At 40.5% G+C, this 10,420-nt stretch overlaps 1 pseudogene; it reads right to left on the reverse strand.

The window, feature by feature from the left end:
- Positions 1–5,919: 5,919 nt before the first annotated feature.
- On the reverse strand, positions 5,920–9,161 carry LOC119542565 (annotated as a pseudogene).
- Positions 9,162–10,420: the final 1,259 nt, after the last annotated feature.

Consider the following 10,420-nt stretch of genomic DNA (forward strand, 5'->3'; position numbering starts at 1 on the left):
GTCTTGAATGGACTGCTGGGAGTAATCTGGTCTTTGAAGACACTCCCAGTGAAGGCTCAAAAGGATCCTTGTCATATAGTGGCAGAATGCTCAGGGTTGTTCATAAAGTTGCAGTCAGATGGCAGTTGGGGCTGCAGTGATCTTAATGCTCAGCCGAGCTGGATGTTCAAGATGGCTCATGCTCACGGTTGGAAGTTGATGTGGCTGTCAGTTGGGAGCTCAGCTGAGGTTGTAAAACTCATCCCAATTCAGTTGGCCATACCTTAACTAAAAACAACGTCCTCAAAAGGTCCCATCCACAATGGATTCACTCCTGCATATGACCTCTGTATATAGCATGAGCTTCTCACAGTGTGTAGCTGGGTTCTGACAGGGCATACACCAAGGCAAGTTCCATGAGGCTCAGGCAAAAGCTGCAAGACCTCTCATGACATAGTGTTGGAAATTCCAGAATTTCAGTTCTGCCACATTTTATTGTTCACACAAGTTACTAAGGACAGCCCAGAATTCAAGAGAAAGAGAATTAGACTCAGCTCTGGATGTCAGAGTTAATTTGCAGCCATAAGTAGGGGATGAACTGATGCAAGCCATCTTTGAATACTATCAACCACACATCAAAGTACATAATCATGAGATTTCAGAATCCTTGGGATATAAGGTTCCAAAAGGGAGGAAAAACTCAAGTCACGTGCAAAAGATCTGGAATTTGAATGGGACATCTGATTTCTTAATAGTGACACTGTAAGTCAGAAGATGATGGGGGAATGTTTTCAAAATGCTGAGGGGAAAGTATTTCCAACCTAGAACTCTCTATCTAGTTAAACTATGAATTATAGTGAAAATATTTTAAGTCATGCAAGGTTTTAAAAAATGTACTTCCCATGAACCTTTTTTCAGGAAGTTACTGAATCATGCACTCCACCAAAATGATAGACTAATCAAGAAAGGAAACATGAGCTCCAACATAGGAAACAGTTAAAGGGATATTTCCATGATTCTGGTGAATTGAAATATAGTTTAGTTAAGTAACAGGCCCTAGAGAGTAACCAGTATAGATGCAATGAATGGGATAAAGGGTTTAGGTTAAGAATGGAGCTAATAGATTATCTGATAAAGTGTTACCATACTGAGAGCAACTTTGGATTGTTTTTCAGACAATTTGGGAATAATTGGTGATAGGTATATAGAATACTAAGGAAAGAAAAAAAAGACAGTTTTTTCTTCCAGGAAAAAATTTAAAAGTTATATGAGAAAGGAAATCTAATTCTAGTATACTAATTGGCATAGCAGTGTAAGCACTATTTATACAATCATGATCAGGTAAACACTATTAAATAAACTAAAAATTTTACTGTAATTATATGGGAGGGTGAGATGGGAGAGTGGAGGTGGTAATAAAAGGTGCTAAATCCTCACCTTCCTTAGTAGAAGGTTAATAGACTATAAAAGTCATAATTATTGAAAAAATTGGAGACAAATAAAAATAGTGAAAAGAATTGAAAGTGGTACCAATGAAACTCATAGGTCTATCATTCTTTTATTTTAATTATGATAGGGATTTGAGTTAATTATCTCCTCAGTTCATGTCACAGTATAAAAATCCATCCAAGGATATTTTGTTTACTTCACATTTATTTTATATTTTCTCTTTAATGGCGACTTCCTATATTTCCTCCCCAATCTTTGAGAACCCACATATTTGGGATATGTCCTTTGACATTGTTTTAAAAGGCAATTGTGCAGTTTTATATATCATATGTTTTAAATGTACATAAATGATGCTCTCCTAGAGATATTATTTATTTTTTTACTTAGTTTTATTTTGAAGATCTACATTACTGCAATAGCATCTAGTTCACTGCTTCTGAATGTTTTCTAGTATTCTATGTGTGCATCTACCTCATTTTATTTATTCATTTTCCAACACCCTGTATCCACATGTAAAACTGACGGATGTCCTTGTACATGACACCAATGGGCCTATGAATGTTTCTCTAGGGCATAAACCAGGAGTGGGATTGTTGGGTCACAGGCTACATGGATGCTTAATTTTTATAATCACCACCAAATTGTTCTCCAGATTGGCTGCCCTGGTCTACATGCCCACCAGTGGTGCAGGAGGGTCCTCGTATCCCTGCATATTTAGCAACATTAGGTATTATCTGATAGTCTAATGTTCCCAATCTGTTAGGTATAAAATGATATCTCATTGTTTTAACTTTGCATTTTTCTCATTACTAACGAAATTGAGTATTTTAAAAATATATTTGTTGGCCACTTGGTTGTCCTTTTCGTGAGTGCCTTTTTTATCCCCTTTACTTATCTAAAGATAAATATTGGAGTCCTTGTCTTTTTTATTGTTGATTTGCAAGAGTTCCTTGTATATCTAGCTATTAACTTATCACTTATTGACATTCCAAATATCTTCTCTCTCTCTGTCATCTATCTCTTGACTTTGTGTGTGGTATCCTCTGAACATAAAACCTTAATCTTGATGTAATCATAAGCAGCATTTCCCCTCACTCTATAGTTTGCATGTGAATCCCACATGGATGGAAAGAGAGCCAAGAAATGAAGGGAGAGAAAGTTCCATGAAACCTTTTGAAGGACTGGATTAAATCATGCCTGAAGCTGGATCTTCTCTTTGACTTTGCAGATACCTGAGCCAATAAATTCACCTTTTTGCTTAATGCAGTTTGAGTTTGTTTTCCGCTACTTGAAACCAAAAGAGCCCCAACTAAATCATTTCTTTTGTGTAGACTTCTGTTGTACCCTGTTCTTCTCCTTTGCGACACTTAACCGATCTATCTTTTAATTCCTGTTCCAATGTTGATTTCCTTCCTGGATCCCTCTTCTCTGGCCATTGAGTGGAATGGTGAAGAGGATTGCTCATACTTTTTCCATGGTCTCTCCTTGCTTGCCTCCCTCTTCCTGAACACTAAGTGTGCTACCTCCACTTCACTGCCCTTTTCTTTGGCCATGATAAATGACCCATAATGTAACATCTTAACACTTCTTCAGGCTAAAACCATCTCAGCCATGATCTGTCACTGAGAAGGTGCCTGGCTCATAGTAGCTGTTCAGTAACTACTAATGTTATTAATTATAATAATTAAAAATAATAACATAAAAGTATAATTTTAATTATTATTCTGCTATTTTCTTTTTCACTTGATATACTTTGGAGATCATGGTATATAAGTATATGGATCTGCCTTGCTCTTTTAAAAATTTGTTTATGGTATTTCTTCATATGGATGCTACATTATTTAATAATTTCCTTCTTGGTTCACATGTAGATCATTTCTAATCTTTTTTTCCTAGTATAAATAACACTACAGTGAATCTCCTCATACATGAACTTTGGCTGCTTATGTAAGTATGTATGGGATGGATTAGTAGAAATAGAATTACCATATTAAAGAGAATATATATTTTAGAATCAGCCTATCAAGTTCCATGAGTGCCTTGCTGGAATTGTGATTGGAATTTTACTGAATATATCGATTCATTTAGGGAGAACTCACATCTTTATGATATCTTTCTACCCATGAACATAACAGATCTCTCCATTTAGATCTTTATTGTCTAATACAGAAAAATAAGAGGCCAAAAGTAGTCAATAGTTTCTAAAGAGAAAGAGTGAGGAAAGACTTGTCCTACCAGCTATTAGGACTTATTATGAAGCTAGTAATTAAGATAATATAATACGGGAGCAGTGATAGACAATTTGAACTTTGGAATAGAATAAGACTCCAGAAACAGACTCACTTATTTGGGATGAGAGATCAGTGTAGAAAAGAGATGCTTATTCAATAAATAGATGTGGAAAAAAAAGGTTTTCATATACAAAAATAAAATTGAACTTGATCCCTACTTAATACCATACAGAAAATTAACTCAGATGGCTCACAAACTTAAATGCTGAAAACAAAACTTTACGATGTTTGATAGAAAATATAGGTGAATATCATTTGATCCTGGAGAACAGAAGAATATGTTAAGACATAACAAGTGTTAACTATGAAAGGAAATATTGACAAATTTACCTCTAAAAAAGTAAGAACTATTCATCAAAATACATTGGAAAGAGAGTAAAAATACAAGTTATAAGTTGTCTGCTTTAATTATGCTATACCAACTCTCTTCTCGTTAGCATTTCCTTGGTATATGTTTTTATTTTCCTTGATTTTCTCTGAGGTTTAGCTTTGTAATCAGTGTATAACTGAACTTATAAAATTCACTTTGATAGAATCTTTCTTACAATAGGTCAGTTAAGCCATTTACATTTATGTGATAAATAGCGTATTTGGACTAATTTTTAACACATATTTTTGTGTTTTATTTACCATCCTCTTTATTTGCTGCTTTATTTTCTTTCCTGATTTCTTTTGGATTGTTAAGTTTTTCAATATTCTTCCCCCCTTCTCTGCTGATTGTTTCCCTATTCTTCTAACAGTTATCCTTCAAGTTTTAGCATATATAATCTTCATGCAAAAAGCCTAAAATCACAAATAAAACAAGAACCTTAGCACACTTTATCTGTCTATCGAACATAACCACCAATCAATTTTTTTTTTGGAAGTAACAGAAGATATTTAATCTAGAGAAGAAAAGACTTGGGAAACACATGATAGCTATGGTTAAATACTTAAAAGGACAAGCACAGGGAAGAATGAATAGATTCTTCCTAACACCCATGGATAAAATTTATAGACATATACTCTTTGACTTGATATAAAGAAGATCTTTTAAAACATGACTGTCTAGGAGTGTTCAAGTAGGGTCAGATGACCAGTGATGGGGAATATTTCATGAGCAGGAGCAAGTAAGATCTGAGTCACTGTCCTATTGGTAGGGTATTCACGGTGTTCCTCAGTTAAAGAAATACTATAAGCAGCTTCAGCCCAATAAACATCATCCCTTACAAGCTTGTGTGTTGGTTACTCTAAAGAGAAAGTTTGGGAAGGCAGTAACACTGGGTCCTGGAATATGGTCAGACAAGAATCTGCATGCAGAGATCCTTTCGAATTCACCAAACATCCACTCACATGTGAACTCAAAACACCCAGTACTTTTACTTGGCTTTACCCATTTGACAATATGCTCAATACAAGCAAATTGACTCCCAAGCCCAGCTCAGGCCTGAGTGTTTCTTGTGAGCCATAGTTTTAGGCTGGGGAGCCTTGAGAATTCATGGAGGGAAGGCCCCTCTGCCCACAGGGGGCTGTGATCATTGGAGAAGTCTGTGGAGGGAAAGGAATCTGAAGAGTCCTGGAGAGGCCAGAAGAAAAGGTCCAGGCAAGGGCAGCATCATTGTGCCTCTTTGGATGTTTTATATCCCCCAGATGCCATGTTCTTCGATGCAATCTTGTGGGGGCAGACATATTAGTGTTGATTAGGTTGGAACCTACTGATTGTTTCCATGGAGATGTGACTCAACCAACTGTGGGTAAGACTTTTGATTGGATAATTTCCATGGAGGTGTTACCCCACGCATTCAGGGTGGGTCTGAATGAAATCACTGGAGCCATATAAAAGCGCTGACAAACAGAAGGAAATCAGAGCAACTTAGAGAGACATTTTGAAGATGGCCACAGAAAGCAGACTTTTGCTCCAGAGAAGCTAAGAGAGGACAAAACGCTGCTCCAAGAGCAACATTTTGAAGAATGCACAGGAGCTGAAAGAGAAACTGGAACACAATCCGGGATCAGCAGACTTCAGCCACATGTCTTCCCAGTTAACAGAGTTTTTCTGGGTGCTATTGGCCTTTCTTCGATGAAGGTACCCTATTGTTGATGACTTACCTTGGACACTTTATGGCCTTAAGACTGTAACTTTGTAACCAAATAAATCCCCTTTATAAAGGCCAATCCATTTCTGGTGTTTTGCAGAATGGCAGCATTAGCAAACCGGAGCAATCACTGTCCAGGAAGGCCCTGGTTCCTCTGACTCTGTGCACGGGGGCCATTTGTTCCTGACCGACTTCATTCCAAGGGGCCTGTGTGGACCAAGACTAGGGACTGGGCAGAAGGTGATGGCTGGTTGAAGGGAAGCCAGGCCCTTTAGGCAGGAAGGACAATTGGAACATAGAACTGAAGTGGGCTTGGCTTTCAAACTGCATACGGTGGCCCAGTGGGAGATGAGTCCACAGACAAAATGGATCCAAACCAGCCCTGACTGCCCCCTAGATACCAGCCATCCTCAGGAGCCCATGTTTGGGCTGAAATGTACCTTATGAATAGCCCCCAGCTACAGCCTGTACAGGCAGAACTGAGAGTGCCTCTTTACCTGCTGGATATGCAGCACTGTTTCCCTACAGGGGAGATCATGGAACAAACCCAAATCTGTGCCTTGAAAGAGCAGGTAGTGATGTTGATGGTTTCAGTGTAAGTTTGAGCCTTGGGAGGACTGGGGACCCCAGATGAAGCAGAAGAGTGATCTTGGCCTTCCTGGCTTTCTTGATATGGCATCAGATCTGCTTTATATATAATGAATCTTTGCTCAACAGGTCATTTGACATTTATTGTGTTTGATGCCATATCAGGCAATATAGCTGCAATGAGCTCTTTGGATATATCTCCTGTGTCTATGGTCCCAAGCCAGTCTGATCCTGAAAGACCAGACAGTGCCTTTTCGAGGAGCAGTGAAATATGCCTTGAAACCAAAGTCACCAGCATCAATATAATGAGTTCCACAGAGCCCATAAGAAGCATAGCAGTTGTCCCAAGCCACAGTGACACCATTATAGGGGAGCAGCCAGGCCATCTCTGTACTCAAAGAACTTGATAGGGTTTATTGATCCATAAGGCCACTGAAGTTCCCAAAATTTGATTTCTGGTCACTCCCAGCAGAGACCAGGAAGTGACTGTTAGCTTTACACCACTAAAGGGTACATACAGTGTGGTCATGAGTGAGGAAACACTGGAAGGGGTAGAGCTTCAAGGAACCATCAGATAGCCATATCCACTGCAGATGTGAATTAGTGGGAAGGTTCCAGAAAACCCCATGCCATTATAGTATCCAGCAGCCAGGTGGTGGTGCAGCTTGAGGGGAGGGGGAGGGCATCCTGGCAAGGCTAAGGCACTGACCAACTCACAGGGGTCTGCAGCTTGCATAGATCCCACTTGAAGGGTTGCTACACATTGCAACAGGCAGGCTTCATTGCACCTGGGGACTGCTGAGCCAGCAGGGACTCAGGATGGGGCAGACTGAACAGCAGCACCTTCTTGTCTGAGCAGGCAAGAGCCAAGAGACCTGGGGCAGGAGAGGAGCCTTCCAAGGGGTGCCTGGAAGTTCCCATGCTCCACTGGGGCAGTACTTGAGGTCCCAGATGCATCCATGGTCACAAGCAATCCTATAGACAAAGTGGGCCTTGTTGCTAGGACAGCTTTCTTGCTGCAGGTTCCCAAGGCTCAGAGGGTACGTCATTCATGCCAGGGTTGGAGAAAAGGGCCACATATTGTGAGGCTGCTGCCCCCTCTGGCATGGGCACCAGTCGACAGCCCAGTGTGGTCCCCCCATGAAGAAGGACACATTCCAGTGCTCAGGGTGTGCTGTGATCAGGCTAAATCTGTTTATTCGGTAAAGGGTGCCATCTTCAGGAGGCCCTTTGTGTTGTACAGAGAAGAGTGGTGACTTCTCCTGGGGCAGGCAGGGAGCTGCCTCAATTTCAGATAACAATTGCCACTGCCAGGCCAAAGGAATCCATTCAGCAAAACCCCAGTATGAATGCCTTTGTTCTTGGAGGTCCTTGGTGAGGTGGAGGCACTTCCAAACAGGAGCCATGATGTGATTCAGTAAGCCACCGGGAGCCACACCTCAGCAGTGCGGCTCCTGCTTCCCTGAAGTGGATTCTCGGGGGGTGCTTCTGGGCAAGAGAGGCTCAGGGTCAGAGGAGCACTCACTTGGGGCCTCACTTTCTTCCCTATCTCCAGCCTCAACCTGGAGAACAGTCTTCATCCCATTCAGTATCATTCTCTTCTCCACCCTGACCAGCTACCTGCTGCCAGCTTTTCTTCAGTTTGGTGGGGCAGGTCAACTTGGGGCTCTCAGGACAGGACACTGGAGCAGGCAGGGCTGTTGACAGCTTCTGAGCCAATTCCTGAAGATACAGAAGTGCCACTTGGGCAGCTCTTTGGTGGGGTCATTCCCCAGGAGGAGTCTCAAAGTCCTCAGGAGCCCTCTTTGAAGGTTGTATTAGTTAGGGTTCTCTAGGGAAACAGAACCAACAGGAGATATCTGTAAATATGAGATTCTATAAAAGTGTCTCACTCAACTGTGGGGATGCACAAGTCCAACTTCTGTGGGGCAGGATGCATGAGTCCAAATTCCATCAGGCAGGTAGCAAGATGGCAACTCCAATGAAAGTGTTCAATGAACTCCCCAGGAAGGCTGACTGGCTGAAGAAGTGAAAGCTCTCTCTCTTCTCCCTTAAAAGTCTTCAACTGATTGGGTTAAATCCAGCTGATTGAATTATCTCCTTGCTGAAGACACTCCCTTCTTGACATAATCAGTCACAAATGCAATCAACTGACTGATGATTTAATAAACCAACTTTCTGGTTTATTAACCAGCCCCAAATGTCCTTGCAGTAATGGTTAGGCCAGTGCATTTTTGACTAGACACCCGGCCACCATCACCTGGGCAAGTTAATACATGAACCTAACCATCACAGAAGTGGAGATTCTGGCTGATCTAGGCTTTTTGACAATGTCAGCATTAGCAGCTCTGCCTTGGAATTTTGACCTCGTTTCTTAGGCATAGGGGTGGAAAGAGGGTTGGATTGTTCTAAGAGACCAGGAACCAGAGGGGCTGATGGAGGACTAGGTTGTTGGGGCCTTTGGGGGCCTTTTCATGTTCTACCACCTCTCTTCCTGCCAGGCTTGGATGCCCTAGGCTTTGAAACCTTTGACATCTCTGAAGAAATCCTGTCGTTCCAGTCTAGAGTGGCTTTCCTGCTCTGGAGGGAGCTTTGTCTTATTAGGAGATTCCTCAAATCCAGGCAAAGGGATAGGTAAACACATCTCTGTGGGAGCCTCCACACTTTCCATTTCTGAAGAGGCCTTGACATCAAGCTTGTTTGGCACCTCTTGTTCAGGAGCATCTACCACAGGGCTGGCCTCTCCCAGGTCAACACAGCTGACCTCACAGGTACCCATCAACACCCCCCAAAAAGGCTTCCCAACTGATAGTGATGCTTAGAATTTGTTTCACTTTTCTATACACAAGTTATTGGGTTTTACAGTCTATAGTTAATTACATTTATCAACACATTTTATTAATTTCTGTGTTCATTATTGTGCCTTGAATCGCACAGCTTTCTGCTGGGTTCACTTTTCTTATTGCTGAATTACACACTTTTATGGCTGATAAACTCTCTTAGTCTTTGTATGCTGGAAAATGTCTATTTTATCATCACTTGCATTAAAATTTAGCTGGGTATAAAAGTCTAGTTTACAATTGCCTTACATAGGACTCTGAAGAATTTACTCCATTGTATCTGGCATAATTGTTGCTGATGTGTGCCTGATGTCAACCTAATTATTATTCCTTTGTAGATAATGTTATTAATTTTTTTTATTTTGCTTGCTCTTGGGCTTTCTTTTTTATCACTATTGTTCTGCTATTTAAAATAAGGTGTGTAGGTACAGATTCACCTCTGTTTGTCTGTTGAGAACTTGAAGAGGACTTCTGATCTGAGGTCACATGCCTTCTTTTGGTTCTGGTACATTCTCTCATCCTTATATCTTCAAAAATTGCTTTTCCAACATTCCCTGTATTATCTTCTTCCGGCACTGTAAAATATATTATAGAGCCTTTCAATATGTCCATGGTATCTCAACTGTTGTTCCATTTTTTTTTTTTAAATCTTTCTCTCTGTGCTTCTTCATGGATAAATTTGGCACTATTTTTTCAGTCCACTATTTCTCTGCTACTAATCCAATCTGTGGGTTATCTATCTACTGAATTTGTTCAAATGATTACATTTTTTTTTTGTTTCCTAGATTTCTAAATGGACTTTTCCCATAAGCTGTTTTATTCTTATCATGTCTGTCTGTTTGTATTTCATATTGCTAGTTCTCTATAGATGTTATGTTTTCATTGATTACTTTAAGGATCCTAAAAGGACTAATTTACAGGTTTTAATTTCATCTGGAGTCAATGTATACCCCAATATTTATAACTTCTTCTCTTTCTTAATTTTAAGATTTTTAAAATGTGTTTTGGAATTTTGTTTGCAGGCTCATTTTGAGAGTAAGAGTCTCTAGGGTTCTCTCTCTCTCTCTCTCTCTCTCTCTCTCTCTCTCTCTCTCTCTCTCTCCTTCCCTCCCTCCCTCCCTCTTTATCTCTTTTCCTTCTCCCTCTCTTTCTCTCTTCCTTCATCCCAGTATAAGTGGTCCTACCCAGTCCCCTCAGT

This window comes from Choloepus didactylus, chromosome 8 (genome assembly GCF_015220235.1).
Source record: "Choloepus didactylus isolate mChoDid1 chromosome 8, mChoDid1.pri, whole genome shotgun sequence".
Classification (NCBI taxonomy): domain Eukaryota; kingdom Metazoa; phylum Chordata; class Mammalia; order Pilosa; family Megalonychidae; genus Choloepus; species Choloepus didactylus.